Raw genomic sequence first — 20,219 nt, 5'->3', positions numbered from 1 at the left:
TAAAGCCTTCAACTTTTGATGTTCTTTCCATAATGATATATAGTTCTCTTATGTTTTATAGTCCATCATGCATGGATTACTTTAGTTCTTTCAATATATTTAAAATACAGAAAGAGAGAACACATGCATTTGGGAAATAAGAAATGATACTTAGAAAGTTAAGTCTTTTGCTGTTGCATTCCTGACTTTTTGAGATAAAAATCAGAATGGGCAACAAACACTGTTTTCAATAAATTCTGTATCTTGGCTTTATTAAAGACAATTTCTAGTGATTGTTTATTTTTTCCTCTGTATGGGCCATAATTTCTTGTTTCTTTGTGTGTCTTACACATGTTTTGTTGAAAACTGAAGGTTTTAAATAATAAAATGTGACTATTCTGGATATCAGATTTTCCTCCCTTCCCATAAGCTGCCATTGCTGTTTATTGTTGTTTCTATTCTTGTTCATACTGTTTATTTGCTTAGTGACTTTGCTGATTTAACTTTGTAAAGTCTGTACACTTTGTCTTCTGTGGCCACTGTAGTTTCTGCTCAGATAGCTTAGTGTCAGTTTATGATTGCCAAATATTTCCCTAAATGTCTAGAATGAATAAGTCCCCCAGACTATTTGCCCAGGGGCTCTGCATTCATGTTGGGACATACCTTCAATGCTCAGGTAGGCAGTTTACAACTCTGCCTTCTTGCTTGTGCAGTTTCAAGGTCAGCCAGAGGTGAGGACTTAGGGCCTTCTCAGGTATTTCTTGAGCTTGTGCCTAGATCTTTGCATGTTCATGGACTATTAGATTCTCAGGAATATGTCAGAACTTTACAAAGCTTCTACGGCCATCTCATTTCTCAGATTTCTCTCTCTCTCTCTCTCTCTCTTTTTTTTTTTTTTGTCAGTTTTTTTGTTGTTCCTGCAATGTTAAACAATTGCCACTGATTGCTTTTGACAATTATCCTGGGAGAAAAAGGTGTTCACATTAGGTGGGCTCTACATCAGGTCAAGTAAAGAACACTCTTGCAGATGGATTTTTCTGGGGAAATTCTAAATAAGTCAAAAATTAAACTTCTCTAGGAATGGAGCTTTGTAGGAGCCTCAACCCAGTGTTTTAGAGGAGCTTCAACTCAGTTCTGCCCGATGGACTTTTAAACTGATGGTTTTTACTGTAATTAAGCAGGTATTAGTTTTCAAGGGTACTACTGAGTCAGGTAGTGGAGGATGGGGATAGAGAAAGTTAAAACAACATAATGCTTGTTATTCTTACTGAGACACAGCCTTTTTTTTTCCTGGATTAAGTGTTTTATGAATTGTTGCAAGTATTTGATTAATTTCCAGATTTGTCAAAAAGTTGATATTCACAATGTTTGCCAGTGCTCTCTTTGATTTTATGAAGTAGAGAAGTTGTGAAAGTCCTTACTCCACCATTGTAACTGACATTTTCTTCCCACCATGTTCTTTTTAATTACTATTCAATGATGTTGCCAGCATTTTCTTTTAGATGCTAAAAGAAAAGTGGGGAGTTGTTCACAATTCTGTGAAAGTCATATTTTAAAATATCTCCTTCATTTAGAAAATATGTAACTGGATATATCATCTAATGGACTAAGCATTCATATTTAAGAAAGAACAGGAATGGCCTTAGCTGTACAGAAATGATATAGGTAAAGGTGGAATGTGCTTGAATGCTTGTCAGGACATGTTATGGCCTAGATATGTTTATGACTTCTAAAAATGTGTAGAAATATTCTTTCAAAATAAAAATTTTTTTTTAAATCTTTTTTTTTTTTTTTTTTTGTGGTACGCGGGCCTCTCACTGTTGTGGCCTCTCCTGTTGCGGAGCACAGGCTCCAGACACGCAGGCCCAGCGGCCATGGCTCACAGGCCCAGCCGCTCCGCGGCATGTGGGATCCTCCCGGACCAGGGCACAAACCCGTGTCCCCTGCATCGGCAGGCGGACTCCCAACCACTGCGCCACCAGGGAAGCCCCCCAAAAAATCTTTTTTAAAGGAAAGTTTTGTTTGCATTAAGATGATAACTTGAAAGCATTAACCTGAGTTTTTGTATCTATAATTTATTGTACTATAAAGTGAATATGCCATGTGCATCTGTTTTAGAAACTGCATTATAAATATAACGTGGTTTTCAAATATATCATGATTAAGAATAGTTTTAGTATTAAACCAGAGATTAGTTTAGATGCTATCCTTCGTGGTAGAAGGATCTTGCCATGGGTGTGCACATCACAGTAGAGACTGGTGACAAAGGTCAAGCTGGTGGTATACAGGTGCACAGCTAGGGAGGATGAACCTAAGTGTGCACCTAGTGGTAGTAGTCAGCCATGAGGTTTCAGGCTGGCATCTCACACCCATGCTGCCATAGAAGCCTGGGCTGGTGGCCTGTGTGAATCCCTGGCTCTGATGGAGGTGCAAGGAGGGAGTGGGGAGGGAACTGGGTAGCTGGTTTTTGTGAACATGAATACATCTAGGACAAAGCATGGTGAAATCTGCATGGGGTCCACTATGGCTGTGCTGACCATTGGTTTCTTCAATGGCAAAAGCTACTAAGATCTCCTGCAGAGCTCATCACTGGGAAAAACAGCTGCTGTTGCTGCATGGCTGATACTGGTAGCCCCTGCTCTTCTTTTTTGTTCCTAGCCATCTCTATATATCAGAGATTTGCTGGTCTCTGGGTGGGGTGAAATCAAAGCAGGTCCTTTTTGGTGCCCCAAAAGAGTGGGGAAGCTGGTCATTCACTCCACTCTCTCTTTCCAATCAGAGGAACACCTTCTAGATGGGGAGTTTCCTCTTGGCACTGAGCAGTGCTGGCCTGGGGAATGATGATGATGCAGGCAAAATGAAGCTGTTCTTCCTTCACTTTTTTCCTGGTTATTCTCAGGTTTTTTGTTCTAGTATGCTGCTGAAGTTTCTTAAGTAGACCCCTGCGCTCTTCCAGAGCTGTTTGTTCTTTCCCATAAATAACTGTCAAATTGTCCATCTTTGTTGTGGAACAGAGGCTGGCATCTCCTACTTTGCCATCTTGGTGATGTCACTCTTTATTCAATTTAAATTGAGTACATTTTTTGCTTGGAAGGCATTTATAGAATTCTACTAGATTTTTCTCTTGATATTTTTCTTTTAACATGCCGTAATATTTCAGATTAATCATTTCCAGTTAAAGGTTAGGTGAAAGCTACTCAATTTAATGGTTAAATTGATTTTGAAATATAGAATTTTTTTTTCCACTGGGTGTGAGGTTTGAAACAAACTGTTGGAACTATAGTTTAAGCTTAGAAATTTGTAGATTGAGTACTGAAAATTTGTGTGATAGTGATAATTTTACCTCCTGTTTTAACTCTTGTCAGCATGGGAAGGTTATAAGTCTGTTGACGTTACTTGTATTTGAAACATTAGTTTTTATGGAAATGACTTTAAACCAATATAAGTTTTGTAAGTTTCGTATATAAGCTATATCTCACCTTGAACGTTGACATGGATTCACTAAGTATTATCATCTGCAACAGAAGCTAGTTTCTAAAGCTAGTCAGTGTTTAACAATAATGATTGAGGGTAGTTCTTTTTATTCAAAAAAATTCAATTTGGATCCTGCCATCAAAAATCACAATAAGAGAGGTGGGATAGGGAGGGTGGGAGGGAGGGTGACGCAAGAGGGAAGAGATATGGGAACATATGTATATGTATAACTGATTCACTTTGTTGTAAAGGAGAAACTAACACACTATTGTAAAACAGTTATACTCCAATAAAGATGTTAAAAAAAATCACAATAAAACTTCACCACTGGTAAACCATCAACCTGCTATGTGGTAAAGCCAAGTTAGGATATTCAACTCCTATTTCTTATGAAAATTCATGAAATGACAATGTTAAATCCACTAGAGTAGATGATGTTCACCATTGATATTACTGATTCAACAGGCTAAAATATTTTCCACATAGTACGTGCTGATGAATAATAAATAAACATACCTTTAAATAACTTACACTTTCATAAGCTTTGTAAATCTGTCCAAATTGAGTCTTTTATGCTTCACCCATACTTTTACCACCATGAGTTACAGCACATCATAGCAGATTTCACTTCAGATTTTAATGAATTAGTATTTTTTCAACTTCTTTGAAAATATTCTTACCTGTGGTTATTCCATGCAGGTTATTCATAAAGGCTAATTCTTCAATCACTTCAAACTCAGTATTGACTCCTGGAAAAAAGTAAAATTTGTTAACTCATCAATAGTCAAGGAGAACAACTCAAAATCATCCAGCTTATTTTTAATTGACTACTGATTTGCTCCTAATATCCACAACTCTTCATTTTTTTTTTTTCACAGAAAGGCAAATAGTTTTTAACAATTTTGTTTTTCTCTGGACACATTTCTTTTGCTGTTGTAATCAAAGATGGTGTAATTAACCCACAATTGGTAAACGATTTTCTTTGCCTGGCTAACAAATGAGTCACTCAGGCACTTTAATTGTGGTCCTATTTTTATTTTAGTGATGCAATTCTGCTGTGATAAGATATTGTTTCAAATTTTCTAATTTTTATAAACTTTGCTTTCCAATATCCCACAATAGGGATATTGTCATGAGTGCTTAGTTTGCTAAAGTCAATGTATAATGAATTCTTTTAGAATAGCTATAATGCCATTGCATAATAAACACAATTCTTTGACTTCTAATTCAATAACAAAATAATCCACACTATTGTGCCTTTAAATCACAACATTATTTTTTCTTATTATTGTTATTTTGACATTGTTTATTATGCACTAGTAATAAAAAGATAAATAAAATATCTTGATATTTTATGACCTATTTGAGTGCCATATATGAGGCATCAAAACACTGTCAGTTATAACTGCATCGCTCAAGTTGTAGTGTGCCAAGCAGCAGGGAAAAATGATGACAGAAGCACATCTGGTCTCTGTTACAACTCTGCCACTATAGCAGGAAACCAGACATGGAGAATACATCTGAGCATAGCTGTATCCACATATGGTCTCTGTTACAACCACTCAACTCTGTCACTATAGTAGGAAAACATGCATGGAGAATATATTATGAGCATAGCTGTGCTGTAATAAAACTTTATTTATGGACATTTACATTTGAATTTAGCATAATTTTCATGGCTGAGGAAATATTGTACATCTTTGATTTTTTTTTCTTTTCGGCTATTTAAAAGTAGCTCACGGGACAAACAAAAATGGGCCAGATTTGACCCCTCGCCTAGATTGCAGATCTCTGGTACAGAGTATGGATTTTGCTGTTGGTACTCTTGTCTCCACTTTCTTGAGCAGCCAAATTCTTGAATAATATATATAACCTTCAGTTTCCTCATCGATAAAATTGGGATAATAGTAATAACTCTGTCATAGGGCCATTGATAAAAAACAAATAAGTTTATATTTGTAAGATGCTCAGCCTGGTGCCAGGTACATAATAACATATGTTGATAGTAATCATTAATTTTGATTTCTATTTATGTTGGCTATGGACTTAGGGGTTAATTTAGTGGGTTTATTATTAGACCAGGCACAAAGATGTTTTTATTCTGAGGGATCTTCTAGAAAAATGAAATGCCAAATATTTAAACCTCAATTATTATTTCATGCCTGTTAGTTAACATACTTGCCTAGTTAATTATACTTGCCTAAAGCTGATGAAAGTACAGCATATGAGGACACATTTGTGGGCAATGTATGATTGTTTCACTTTGTTATTTATATCAAGAATCTACAGGGTGGGAAGTCTAGAGGGGTCCATCTTTTCCACCCACAGGGATGGCCTGGTTATATCAGGGGACACATCCCCTCTAGGATGCCCATAGATGGTCTTTACCTAAGACCATCTCAATACTTTTAGTAATTATATATAAATAAACTCAATAGATGAATTCACAATTGTTACTCTAAGAGTTTCAAGTTGTGTATATTCACTGTGTGAAGTGGTTTATCAGCCAACTAGTTACTGCAGTACACTTATTTTGAAATGTCTAGCAAGTCTTGTACAGGGTAACCTTGGAGAGCTGTAATGATAGCATATCACACTCTGCTCTTCAGTCCCAACCTATCTCAAGTAAATACAAGATGTAGATAAAAGCAATGTCTTTGATATGCAAATTTTTCTTTAATACACATCTTGGAGTTCCAACTTCCAAACACATTGTGCCTTTCCTGTACAGAAAGCTAAAAATTTTAGAAGACACTAGCTTCAACTAATATGAGAATTTCTAGAGCAGCCAAAATAGAAACATCCACACTTTACAGTATACTGCAGTATTCAGCAAGACTACATGAAACGCACAAAAGGGCAGATTTGCTTTGTTAAATCCAGTTTATTTCATGTCTCCTTAACACTAGTCCAATATAGCTCTGCCAATAATAATAATTGGAATGAAATTATAATTGCCCATCCTTCATTACCTGAGCCCTATTGTAATTTGTTTATAATCAGTTTACAGAAAGTTGATGGTTCCCCCTCCCTTTCAAATGTACGGATAGAGATAGTTGAAAGAAAATTTGCCTATACAACTAAATTGCAGAGCTCAGTCCATCACAGCATCCAGGGAAACATAAGGGTGTTAAACATAAATGCACATTACAATAGCTCATGTCCAGCCTAAGTTGGCACATTTACTTTCAATTGCATTTGATTATTCAAATGAGGTTATTACCATGATCATAACTGTTTTGCAAATTATGGCAAATAATTTTGGCTGCAAATATGAAGTGAAGATGATAATTTTCTCTGAGCACCTATTTGGAAGGCAATTAATCAGGCAAGTATCCTATTCAAGAAGCTTGAAGCAGTGTGTTAGGCAGAGCCTGGATACTTACCACCAGGGAAGAAGATGTGGAAAGAATTTTGAACTTGAAAACGAGCTCTGCCACTGAGTTCTTGCATGATATTGGACAAGTCACTCCACCTCTGTGCAGTTTTTATGACATGCATTTCTTTTTAATGCTGCCATGAGTTTGCTTAAGTTGTCTCCTCTGCTGGGAATACCTGCCTCCCTTTTACCAAAGACCCACTTGCTTCTCTATTGTCTGGTCTTCATGTTTATTATTTATTTCAACTACTGTATTCTTTAGTTCTTATTAAACCTGATTCTCTTTTATGTTTCATTATCTCCCTTAAACTCGTAATATTTTTACCTATATAGTCATCATTTTCAGTGTACTTTTAACTAACTTATCAAAGCCTTATTTTAAAGGCTTTGCTAATTTCAACATTTGAGCAATTGTGAATCTCTTACTTTAAAGTATTATTCCTCTTCACTGTGGCTGGTATTTCTGTTTCCTTCTCATGTCCAGTATTTTTTAAATTTATTCGAGACATTGTGGGTGATATATTAAAGAAACTGGTTTCTGCAATCCTCCTCTGAAGACAAATGCTATTGTTTTTTATCACCAGTTAAGTCGCTAACACATCAAACTGAGCTTATAGAGCAGAGGTCAGCAAACTACAGCCCTGGGCCAAATGTGGACAACTATCTGTTTTTATAAATAAAGTTTTATTGGACCACAGCTACACCTATTTGTTTAGGTATTATCTATGGCTACTTTTTGGCTAGAATAGCGAGGTGAGTCATTGCTATGAAGACTGAGTGAACTACAAAACCTATAATATTTTATATCTGTCCCTTTAAAGAGAGTTTTTTTTTTTTTTTTTTTTTTTTTTTTTACCAATTCCTGTTCTAGGAAATAAGCCTGACATGTGTATTTAAAAAAAAAAATTTCCAGATGATTTTAATGTATATCCTTTTATAGAAAACACTCCATTAACATATCTATAAGATCCCTTACATTTCTGAGATTCTTTAATTGTAGGTATCAGTGTAGATGTTGGATTATAAATTCATGAAAAAGAGCACGCAATTTTAATCTCAGAATAATGACACAAAATCTCCAGTCTCCTATTGGTTAACTCATACTGATATTGTTACTCTATTTTAAATATAAAAACAAAACAAAACAAAAAGGTCCTTTGGGAGTCCACGGATGCAAGAAAAACCATCTCAAAAATATTTCAGTGTAGCTATGGTCTAAGATTCAGAGCATATTTATCATATTTCAATTTTTTTGGTTTGATTTGCTTGTTTTGATTTTGTTTCTTTTGCTTCTTCCCAAACTATCTGTTGTCTACATGGCTAGGAATATAGCACTTGGCCATTTGGAGGCAAAGAGATACTACAACCAGAGAAGGCACTCAACATAATTTACCTTGGAACAATACACGGGAATTTTCAGATGTCAATTTCAGGGATTTGGGACATAAATGAGATGGGAAATACTCATTAATCAAGCCTAAGCTGCCTGTTTCTCAAAGGACATAGAATCAATATAAGTCAAATTTTCTATTTCTTCAAATCCTATCTTACTAAGCACCTTGAAAGAGAGGTTAAGGGCAGTTTTCCTATAGATTTACTCTTTGGCATGCAAGAACATCAACCTCTTTACATGCTGTGCAGAGAGAACTTTAAATTGTGAAACAGGTATGCCTGATTGAAGGGTAAAAACAATCAAACACCAATTATATTCTATGGGAATGCATTCTGTAATAAGATAGTGATGTGGGTGGGTGAATTTTGAATTTTCATGTTGTAAATGTTGATTTTAGAAAGAATGATCCTATCACTTTCTACCCCTAAAACAGATACATAAACAAACAGAAAGAATGCCTTTTACCAACACAAAAGTTAAAATAATCAGGTAAAAATAATTTGAAATATATATGAAAGAAAAGAGTTACTGTACTAAATATACAAAGAGCTCCTACTATCAATAAGGAAATAAATATTATAAATTAATAGATTAATATCCAAAATATATGAAAAGCAAATACATTTAATACTAGTTTTCACTAATGATATATGTTAATTTAAATGCCCACATTTATTATTAACATGTTCTATTAGAAAAAAATATCGCTGAAATATCGGTTGAATTTTTCCCTAAAGATACATACATATTGGAAGCAATAGTAATCAGTGCTATAAAGAAATGAGTTATCAAGCTATGAAAACACATGGACAATTTCCAGATCCTCTATTTTCATATGCATTCTTTTCTGAAAATTGATTTTCCTTTTGGGAACTCTTGTGAGATGAAAGCACAGGGTTTCCTTTCCTATTTCTTCTCTCATAATCCTCATTTTCCTACTTCTTGCCCATCCTGGATCTAACTCTGGCATATCACCCTGGGTATACAAACTTTTAAGCTATCAACAAAGGGTTGATTCAAAGATATTGGTGTTGTGTTATGTGTCTCTTCCAGGACGTGTGTAATAAACTGCTTTATTTCAAATTAAAAAAAAAGAAAAGACATGGAGGAAACTTAAATGCATATTATTAAATGAAAGAAGGCAATCTGAAAAGGCAATATACTATGATTCCAACTATATGACATTCTGGAAAGGGAAAAGCTATGGAGACAGTAAAAAGATGAATGTTTGCTGGCTAGAGGCAGGGGGAGAAATGAATGGGCAGAACCCAGAGGAGTCTAAGGACAGTGAAAAACACTGTGATATTATAAGATGGCTGTAGGCCACTATATATTTACCCAAACCCATAGGAGGTACAACACCAAGAGTGAATCCTAAGGTAAACTATGAACTTCAGGTAATTATGATGTGTGACTGTAGGTCCATCCTTGGTAAAAAATGTACCATTCCTGTGAGTGATGTTGATAATGGGTGAGGCTATGCATGTGGGCTGGTGGTATATGAGAAGTGTCTGTATCTCCCTCTCAATTTTGTGGTAAACCTAAAACTGATCTAAAAAAATAAAGTCTTAAAAGATGTACACATGTACATGTGTGTATATTACAGTACAACATTCTTTCAATGGAATTCAAAGTAATCACTAATAATTCCTATTGATAATTTAAGTTATATTCTTTTTTCTCTAAAAATGTTAGTTAGCTAGCTGGAGAGTATATGTATTATTATATATCATTTCATATCATATAATTGTACATTATTTGATATGCATATATATAAAACCAGAAACATTTACACCACAAGGTGTTTACCTTTGTGTGAGGAGGTTATAATGACTTTTATTTTCTTCTATGTGCTTTTGTTATTTAGTTTCCAAAATGTTTAAACTAAACATCAATTACTTTTATAATTATTTAAAGGCAATTAAAGCTATTTAGAAAATAGGAGAAACCATACTTCCTTCCAAGGTACTTTTCCCCTACTATGGTTCCCTCTCTGTTTCTCTTTCTTAGAGGCAAAGATAAATGCAAGTGCCCTCAAGTTTAAGAAAAGTACAGTCATTTACTCTGACCCATCTCTGAAGTTCTTCGGACTGCCCTGGGCATGTGATGAAGAAAAATGTGGATTTTCTAAGGATGAACTGGGAAGGCAAGTTGGGGCAGGGGGAAAAGTCATTTTCCTCATTCAGGAAAATGATTCAAGCCTTCAGAACTGAACAACTTTTCTACCCCAATTCCACTATTAACTGAGCAAGGCAATTCTCTATTTGAGAACTCATGGCTTTTATTTATGAAATAACTTTTGGCTAGCTCATCTAGAACATGAGCTAGCCAAAATCAAGCTGGGAGCTTGATTTCTCAGTAATTGTGATTAAACCCAGATCTGTTGAGTTTTAAAACTGCATAAGCTATTTGTAAGAAAGTAGTTTTTAGGGGTAACTTAATATAAAGGAAGCAACCTATTAACAAAATAGTATTTATAGTGTTTAAAACTGTGGAGTCTATAGAACTATCTCTTATCTATAGATATTAACCTAAGGATAATACTTACAGAGCTTTTTGGTAATGAGAGCTGACAAACTGGAAGATTCAATCAATAAAATAAAAGCTTTAGCAATAGTAATAGCAGTGATAATAATGCTAATAGTAGTAATGCAATTAAATACAGTTGAAAAACCCATCTATTTTACCTCTAGATATTTATAATATGTGTGATGTTTTGCTTATGTTACCTTCCAAATATTCAATATGTTATGCCAAAGTAAGTTGAAAAAACTAAATTAATAAAGCTAAATTAGCATGTATTAATTCTTCATCAACATGACTTCCTGGCATTTATAAGCAAAGCATTTCTCCCCTCCTGTATCTCTCATCCTAAGGTCTCTGTCAAATTCTTAGTTTCTCTGTTTTCAATCTTTATGTTCATTCCCTTCAAGTCAATATGATCAACACCTCTTATTTTAATTTATTGTTAAAAACTTATATGTTAGACTCTGATAAAAATAACATAAAATAGGAACCTAAACGCAATTATTTAAAATCCTCCCCAATCTACTACCCCAATATTATTATAACTAATGTTTTCATAACTATTTCAAATGATTTAATATAGGTACTTGTATGAGTATATGTAAACTATGATTTTTGTGTAAAGGAAAAATCATTATTTTTGCTCATTTCTTCTACCATTATTTTTCCCTATCACCTGCCAAAACTATTGTTATTCTGTGATGTAAAGAAAATGTACAAAATGTGTGCACCTTATTGTACATAAATTTTATCTCATAAGAAAAAACCCTGCAAAATATTGATGTCTAGTTAATGATATGCATTAAATAAAACATTCAGATATAACTACTGATACCTAGAATTTATTTGAAATGTAACAAAAAATGATGGACCAGCAGATGGATAAATGGATCTGCAGGAAATACTGTAAAATATTAATTGCATAATATTGGTGGTAGATAGTTGGGTATTCACTGCAAAATTCTTTAATTTTTTTTTATGTTTGAAATTTTCCTAAGAAAATGTTGGATAAAGGTAACTAGAAGAGCCCCAGATTCCTAGAATACAAAACAGCAGCAGGTGTTTTTAAAGATCAGGTGTGATGTTTTTACAATAATCTAGGGAAGAAATAATGAAGGAGCAAGCTGGGTAGATTATATAAACTGAAGGCTTGTGTGTCAAGAAAAGCAGTCAGAGAGATAAGATACTAGGAAAAAAGAAGCAAGCAACCATACTTGGAAATTATCTGATATCCAGAGTGGTGAAAAGTAAGAATTTAATTATGATTAGATAGTTCTAGCAGAATAGAGATTCTGGAGGATGCAGAGGTCACACAGTGCTGGTAGATAATAGAATTCCAACTAGCTAGAGTGGAGAGACATCACTTAAAAACACAAGCACTTATTCGAGAGCCCTATAGTAGCTGAAGGCTGACCTGCAAGAGCTTTGGTTCATAAGTTGAGCTGGATCATGAAAGCACTGCATCCAGAGGCTCCCAGCTAACTGTCCTGGTTGTAGCAAGATAGCAAGTTATTTCTTGAAGGGAAACCTTAATGGTGAACTTCCCCGACTGTCAGTCTGAACACTCTGAATGCCATATTGTTGAGAGTCTGAATTTAGTTGTCTACCCAAAGATTTTCGAGTGTTGTTCTGATGGACAGCTAAATAGTGGCTTATTTTGACATTGCTGAGGTTGTATTTTAGGCTTTGTTAGGGTGGGTCTAGTGTAGGGCTAATCTAGGGTTAGAGAAAACTTCCTCCTAAAATGTAGCTTTTCTGGAATTTCAAATAAATGCCTGGGTTACTTAGTGATGTCTCTCCACCCTGGCTAGTTGGAATTTTAATATCACCCAACACTGTGTGAATTACAGAATCTCCAATAAGTTCACAGCTTCCCAGTAGCTCTTCTCTATCAGGCCCCGCAGGACCCTGTCTTAGGCATATGAAGCTCAGTACTCAGCCAGAGATGCAAGGGGACCCTGACACAGACTCTGGGGCTACTTCTCAGGACTGCTTCCTTTTGAAGGCTCTAGGGCAGAATCCCTTCCTTGTCTCTTCCAGCTTCTAGAGGCTGCTGGCTTTCCTTAGCATGTAGCCACATCCCTCCTATCTCAGCTTGCATCCTCACATTGCCTTCTCTCTCTTACCTACTGCTTCCCATTTATAAGGACCCTTCTAATTACATGGAGCCAACATGATAATCTCCCCATCTCAAAATCCTGCATTTACATATATCAGCAAAGTCTCTGTTATATGTATGGTCACATATTCTTAGGTTTCAGGAATTAGGACATGGCCATCTTTGGAGAGTAATTATTCAGTCTACCATACATATGAAGAGGCAAATTTCTCTGAAGTCCCAATTTCAACAAAATGAAAATGATTACATACCTTTTCAAATATATTTGAATTCCAACTATTACATTCCTTAAAAACATACTGACCAAACACACACACACACACACACAAACACACACACACACACACACAATTGTAGCAGCTTTAAATTAATGATATAATCCCATGGACAATTTCCTCTTAATAGCTCAGAGATGTGGAAGACTAAATCCTATGTTATTACAGGAAGACTCTTCTCTCTCTGAGATCTATATGCTGCAATCTCAAGGCATTACAGATTGAATAAAACTTTCATTTAAAATAACACTATGAAATTAGCCTTGGAGAAGAACTTCATACCTGAGGGTGAGATGGCTGTGCATATATTTAGAATGTTCTTCTTTCTAGGAGCTCTTGGTTTCAAATTCTCTCCTCTGTGCACAGCAATTTACCTTTGTGAAGTGACTTCCAACAATTCTTCTCAGTTTGCATTCTCCTTAATGTGAACCGGCCTTTCCTGAGAGATTGCCATCATGTAAAATTCTCAATATTATTCCCCTGGAGGCTTTTCTCTCCCTGCTCTGCAATATGAAACGATATACCAATATTTATCAGAAACTCAGGACACTTTAACACATTAAATGTCACTTCTTGGGAAATTGTAATAGTAAGTCAAAACATGCAGCCTAGCTCCAAATAGCTTTACATGTGTTTCTCTCTCTTTCTGAACTATTATAGAATAATGTAAATAATATTATCCTTTCACTCTAGCATTTTTTTAAGATGGAGATATTTCTCCCAATGTGGGACATGACCTTAACAGATGAACTATGTCTTTTACTTGACTGAGGAATGAACAAAATACATTCTTCAAGGAATTTGAAACTCAAAGAGGATGAGTGAATTATACACATTTAAACAACTAATACAAAAAAAACAGAATTTAAATTAGGCTTTTAAATGCCTCGGTAGCTCAAAATTATATTTGGTTTTATGTTGCTTCCTCTCAGAGTGTTATGCTTGACCCTTAATCTAGACCACAAAATATTTATGCAGAAAGGATACTCTCTTCCATTCAATCACATGTATCTCCTAGCACAGGATTGAGCAAAATAATAATAATGCAATGCAGAATGGATTTATTCAGCAATTCTGTCATCAAAGAAGCCGTTAAGAGAATGAAAAGTCAACTCAGAGAAAGAGGAAGGAAGAAATCTATGTGTGTGTGTGCAAGTGCATGTGTGTACATAAATTTCATATATATAAAGTTTTCCAAAGTGGGAAAATCAACTTATAAATGAAACTTATAAATAAGTTATACTTATAACTTATTCAACTTATATATATATTCAACTTATAACTTAATCAACTTATAAATAAAACTATAAATAAAGCTCTGTAAGTAAAACTTGTACCCAACTCTATAAATAATGACACACAACCCAACAGGGAAAAAATGGACAAAAACTCCAACTAAACAAACAAAAAGACAACTTATTTAAGCATTTTATTTTATAAAAGAGGATATCTAAATTACTAATAAAGCTATGAAAATGCATTTAGCTTATTTAATTACTAGGCAAATGCAAACAAAACCATGATGCCGGGCTTCCCTGGTGGCGCGGTGGTTGAGAATCTGCCTGCCAATGCAGGGGACACGGGTTCGAGCCCTGGTCTGGGAGGATCCCACATGCCGCGGAACAACTAGGCCCGTGAGCCACAACTACTGAGCCTGCGCGTCGGGAGCCTGTGCTCCACAATAGGAGAGGCCGCGATAGTGAGAGGCCCGTGCACCGCAATGAAGAGTGGCCCCCGCTCGCTGCAACTGGAGAAAGCCCTCGCACAGAAACGAAGACTCAACACAGCAAAAATAAATAAATTAATTAATAAACTCCTACCCCCATCATCTTCTTTAAAAACAAACAAAAACGCAAACGCCCTTTAAAAAAAAAACAAGCCATGATGCCAAATATGTACACATCCCCCAGAAGAGCTAAGATAATAACGATACTAATGAGGAGAAGGAGGAGGAGAAAGCTGGGGAGGAGGAGAGAGAGGAGGAGGAAGAGGATGAAGAATTCTTAAACAGAGAAAAGAATGCCAAGTGTTGGTAAGGAAGAGGAGGAGTAACTGTGACTCTCAAACAATACTGGAGGGAGTATAAGTTGACAGGCCCATTTTTGAAAACTATATCAGATCAGTGGCATTGCTGGCTCACTTACTTACCCCGCCTGTGTTAATGCCCTTTGCCATCAAGAAGCAAAGTATGATCTCTTGCCTTTCAATTCTGTGTTCATTTATCTGACTTGCTTTGGATAGGGTTAGCAAAAGTTATAGAAGGAGAATCTTGTAAAAGCACTTATGCATTTCCACTTGTACCCTTGTATCTTTGACTTTGTAATGAGAACATGCTTAGACCAGGTGCTGGAGAGTCAGAGGTAAATGGGGGCAGTCTTGTCCCAGTCAAGGTTACCCTAAATCAGCCAACAGCCACTCTGTGCCCACACATGCGAGCCGGCTCATCCATGAACAGCAGAATAATACAGCTCAACTCCAGTAGACCCCAGTGGAATACACTGCTGAAAACTCTTCCATGATACTTCATTGCTTTCCAGGTAAAATCCATACTCTGTAGTACAGCTTAGATGATGCCACCTGATGTATCCCTTCCTACCTCTTCAGTATAATTATTCTTATTTTCTCTATTTTCATATATAACCATACTACAAAAATGTGAAAAACAATTATAATTTGTCACCTTTACTTGATTCCCCTCCCTTCTGTTGTCATATATGAGCCTTGGTAAAGAGCAGACCCCCTATAAAGAGGATGGCTTTGAATATCATGTCCATCACTTACCCTCCCAAAAGTTTTTACTTTTTTTTAATCTGTGAAATGGAGATACTAACAGAAGTTAACACATAGGGGGCTCGAGGGTATTAAGCACGGTAACTTATGCCTAGCACTCACTCCACAAGTGTTGGCTACTGTTATTAATAATCTTTTTCCCTCTTTTGTTCCTCTTACAATCCCCTGTTAATCTTTCAACATACAGACCACAGATTCTCAAACACCCATTGCTGATGGTCCTTGCTGGATCCCTCACCATGCTTATCCCTCCACTTTGCTCCTCTTATACCCCGGGAATGCAATATGGTAGCTCTTAACAATAATATGATAATAGCTGATCTCTTTGTCTCCCCTCAGAGAACTGCAAGCATCCTGAAGGCAGGGACTGGGCCTAGTTCACTTTTGAATCACTGGTGCCTGCACCTAGTCCACTGAAGACACTCAGTGAACATGTTTCCTTTTGTGAATTTTGGAAACATCAAGGCCCAGCTTTAGCAGAGAAGAGAATGAACAGTCATAGTGGAAAAGGTTGTCAAGGATGGAGAGTTCTTGGCTCAGTTAACCATTATTTACTCAAGTGTCTTCTACATCTGTGACTAGTATGAGTGTGTTGCCAGCTAGCTGAGTTCTGAACATAAAGAGGCGGTAACCCAGGCATCCTACCAGGATCCTGGGTCTAAATAACTGTGATCCAGTGAAGTGTTGGCTCATAACAAGAACAGCTGATTTTTTATGTGGTTATAAACTCATTTTCCCTCAAAAATTCTACATAGCACTTTGCTTCAAAAGTGCTAAACTGATCATTAATTGTGGGGAAAAAAAAAACAAAACTGTCACTGAGAAGCCAAAATTTGGGGTGAATATGAGAGGTTATCCTCATCAAAATCATGATGGAAAGTGGAAGGCCTTATTTTGATGAATCTGCTAATTTTTCTACTTTCCAAAAGCAACAAATCTGAATGTGAGACATACAGTGATTTTCCCATCTGGAATTTCAAAGCAGTTTATCATTAGTTTGGCCACATTTCTCTTTGAAGAAAGATTATTACATCCAGAATTAAGAATATGATAGTATTATCCTTGAGGGAACTTCTTCATTTTTAAGCCCAGTTTCCACTGTCGAGGAGATTCGTTTCCCTTTTAAAAATTCTTTTCTTAGTATATGACAAAATTAAGGATCAATTAGAAAATGCATAGGAGAGGTTCAAACACACACACAAATTCATAGATAAATGATAGATAGATAGATAGATGATAGATAGATAATTTTCCCAGAATCTCAAGCAAAATTCTCTTCATAAATCCCTGCTTTTGTATATAGAGAATGGCATTCCTCTTTGGATTCCTCAGGATTACTTGGCAATTACTAGTGCAATTTTTGTGGACACAAGTGAAACTCAGATATTGATTGTCAGTTTGCAGTTTGATTAGTATATCCTAGCTCTTTCTCACTCCTTTTTTCCCTTTTTATCTGACTTAAATCACTTCCAGAATAATTCCCTTTCCCATGTTGTTTTGATTCAGAGGATGTAGGTAATATATAATACTTAACTTTTGTAAAACCTTTCATTTCATGAACAGAAATAATTGAACTGCTGTTTATTCAAATATTTATCACTGCCCTTGGGGTATTTTGATGATCCTACATGCTAAGAGCAGTAAGATACCCAAGTAACAAATTCCAAATTGCTGTATTCATTGATTCATGGGTAAATTGGATGCTTTATCTATTTGAATTCCAACCATCATTTAGTATAAATAATAAAAGCACTTGGAAAGAAAAGCCAGCTATAAATTCAATAAACTCCCAGTCATTCACCATTCCATGTAATGTAGTGATTTTGTTTTGTTATGTGTTATAGTGAGCCTAATTGGTGTTAGAAGTGCCTGATTCCAATAAGGTATTTGAGAACGTGGAACGATTCCATCATGCAAGGATAAAAAATACTATATAATAGGAATGCAGAGCATCTGCTCAGCATAAAATATTGTTAAATCAAAGGTCTTAAAAATATTAGATATTTGGTAGTAGATGGCATGCATTGACTAGTTGACTAAACACAGGCAGTTTTGAGGAATGTTCCCAGATGCCCAACTTCAATGGACATTTTCAGGGAAGACTGAATGTCACCTCCGGAAAAATAAGAAAGACAACTGTTAAGGGGGAACTCTTTTTGTGACCAGCATTCCAAACTCTCTTCAATCTGTATGTATTCTTTGCATCAAATAACCTGTACTTCTTAGTAACTTTGTAATTGAGATTATGTCCTGTGACACATGGCACAGCAAGAAGGGTTTGAAATTGATTTTACAATGTGGTCTAATAAGTGCAAGAAATTGGATGACTAAGTTCAGGATAATAACTTGTCCGTGATCCAAACAGTAAAGCACACACTCGTTTTTGAGAACAGCATGAGAACCCATGGAAGGAGGTGGTCTGACTGTGAATGCAAAGCTATTAATTAATGGGGAGTCTAGGAAGGACTTCCATGTTGGCAGGAATCAAAAGTAACTCCTTTCTGGATCAACATGATGTACAAAGGAATGGATAACATTTTATTATTACACTCAAAGAAATAAACTAACCAGGCACAGTAAACTAGAGAAATGATTTAAAAGAAACATGAATCCTCTCTTCAAGACCTGAATATTTTTCTCTTTCTTAGACTTTATCTGGAAAAAAGGCCAGGAGTTAAGTCCAGAGAAAACATTACTGTGATTTTCAATAACGCTAATTTGGACCACTAAAAGAAGGTCAAATGTGTCTTCCCCTCACCACCCATGAAATAGGCTTACCAGTAATCCAGTTTCCGTAGGTGGAAAGCTGAAGGCAAGAGACCAAACCATGCTGAGAGACAGAAACAGACATAGTAACCTACAGCCATCATATTTGTGACTGAGGTATGATTATGCTTTCAGGCTTAGAAATCTGAAATAACTATTTAAGATATTAGCTATTTTAAAAAAATAAAGGAGCATTAAATCCCTGATGATCACAAGTATTAATGTATCTCTATTTTCTCGTGAAAATTATTGAAGTTCATAAAGTGAAGGACTTTAAATAAATAAGAGGTAAACCAAATGTTTTAACCACTTCTATGTAAATCTATCCCTAGGTAATATTTCTGAGTCTGTACATTTGGGAAATTTGAGACTTTTTTAGAGGATGATAACTATGTCAGTAGGTAACACATCAAAGACCTGATAAAATGAAATGGTCACTCTGCTGGTAGACATCATTGCAGTAAAATTGACCCTGACTTTAAGATGCATATGTATGCTTTCCAACTCTGACATCTATGTCTTTGTCTTCCAGTACAAAGCATTTCTCTCAACTTGGTGCATTATCTGATGGGTTGTTACAAGCAATAGTGACTTGTAGGAGTGGCTCCAAATCTCATCCCCTTGTATGTAAGTGCCAACTGGAGGGCCAGTTTTTAAAAATCCATATTCCTTAGATGTGGAGATCATCTTTTTGTTGAAATACTGATATCTCACAATTTGTTATTTATTACTTTATTTCATGATTTTATCTGAATTTTTGCAGCATTTACAAATGTTGGCAAAATCATTCAGTCAAAATCCAAATCACCAGCTTTCACATACTTCCAAATCCCAACCCTTCCTGGGTCCTCTATCATGAACATGTTGGCTTTCAACTTAAAGTCGGCTTTAACTTGTCCTTTATCCAATCAGTTGCCATTTTTAAAAATTCAGTTAAAAAAAAAAAGCAACATTTATTGGGAGCTAATTATGTGTCTTGCATGGTGACAGGTAGAAATGCTGTCTCTGAATGGAGCCTCAAAGGAATATATGCCCTTTCTACTCCTACTACCCTTGGTAACATTCCCCTAGTTGTTCTCTTCTCTTGTATACGGCATTTACTAGCAGGGAATTTTGTTATCTGGGGAACTAACATCTATTTTGCACCATAAATAGGATAGCAATATATGCCAGGACCTTAGTAAAAAAAGAAATAGGTGTCACTTGATTTCTTTGTTGATAACACCCCTATAACTGCAGGCCCTAAACAACCAATCATCAAGTAACAGAACTGCACAACACAATGGTCCCATTGTTCTTTCTAGAAAGATCATTCTATATAAATTTAATAGTTAATTTAATCGTATGCGGTATACTTATAGTGCTTTTAGTCAATGTGAGTGTGGTGTGTGTGTACATGTGTCTGTGAGTGTATGTGTGTGTGTTGAACTTGCCCCAGCTATTTATAATTCTTCAATGTATTATATTCATCACTGGCCATTTCTCATGCCATCTTCAAGCATCTCTGTTAAAAGTTGG

The 20,219-nt window shown here is 35.7% G+C and overlaps 1 long non-coding RNA gene across 2 annotated transcripts in view; it reads right to left on the bottom strand.

Annotated features, from left to right (window-relative positions):
• The window catches only part of LOC136793680 (uncharacterized), a 300,761-nt gene that overhangs the window by 10,114 nt on the left and 270,428 nt on the right, over window positions 1-20,219 (bottom strand). For both annotated transcript variants that reach the window (XR_010839291.1, XR_010839292.1), the window contains 2 exons: window positions 13,428-13,648; window positions 4,134-4,202 (listed from right to left, as the gene is read on the bottom strand). This is a non-coding gene — a long non-coding RNA (uncharacterized lncRNA). The remainder of the gene's footprint in view (window positions 1-4,133; window positions 4,203-13,427; window positions 13,649-20,219) is intronic.

Source organism: Kogia breviceps, chromosome 2, assembly GCF_026419965.1.
Source record: "Kogia breviceps isolate mKogBre1 chromosome 2, mKogBre1 haplotype 1, whole genome shotgun sequence".
Taxonomy (NCBI): Eukaryota; Metazoa; Chordata; class Mammalia; order Artiodactyla; family Physeteridae; genus Kogia; species Kogia breviceps.
The sequence above is the reverse complement of the archived record's forward strand: the minus strand, read 5'-3'. Positions and strand labels throughout refer to the sequence as shown.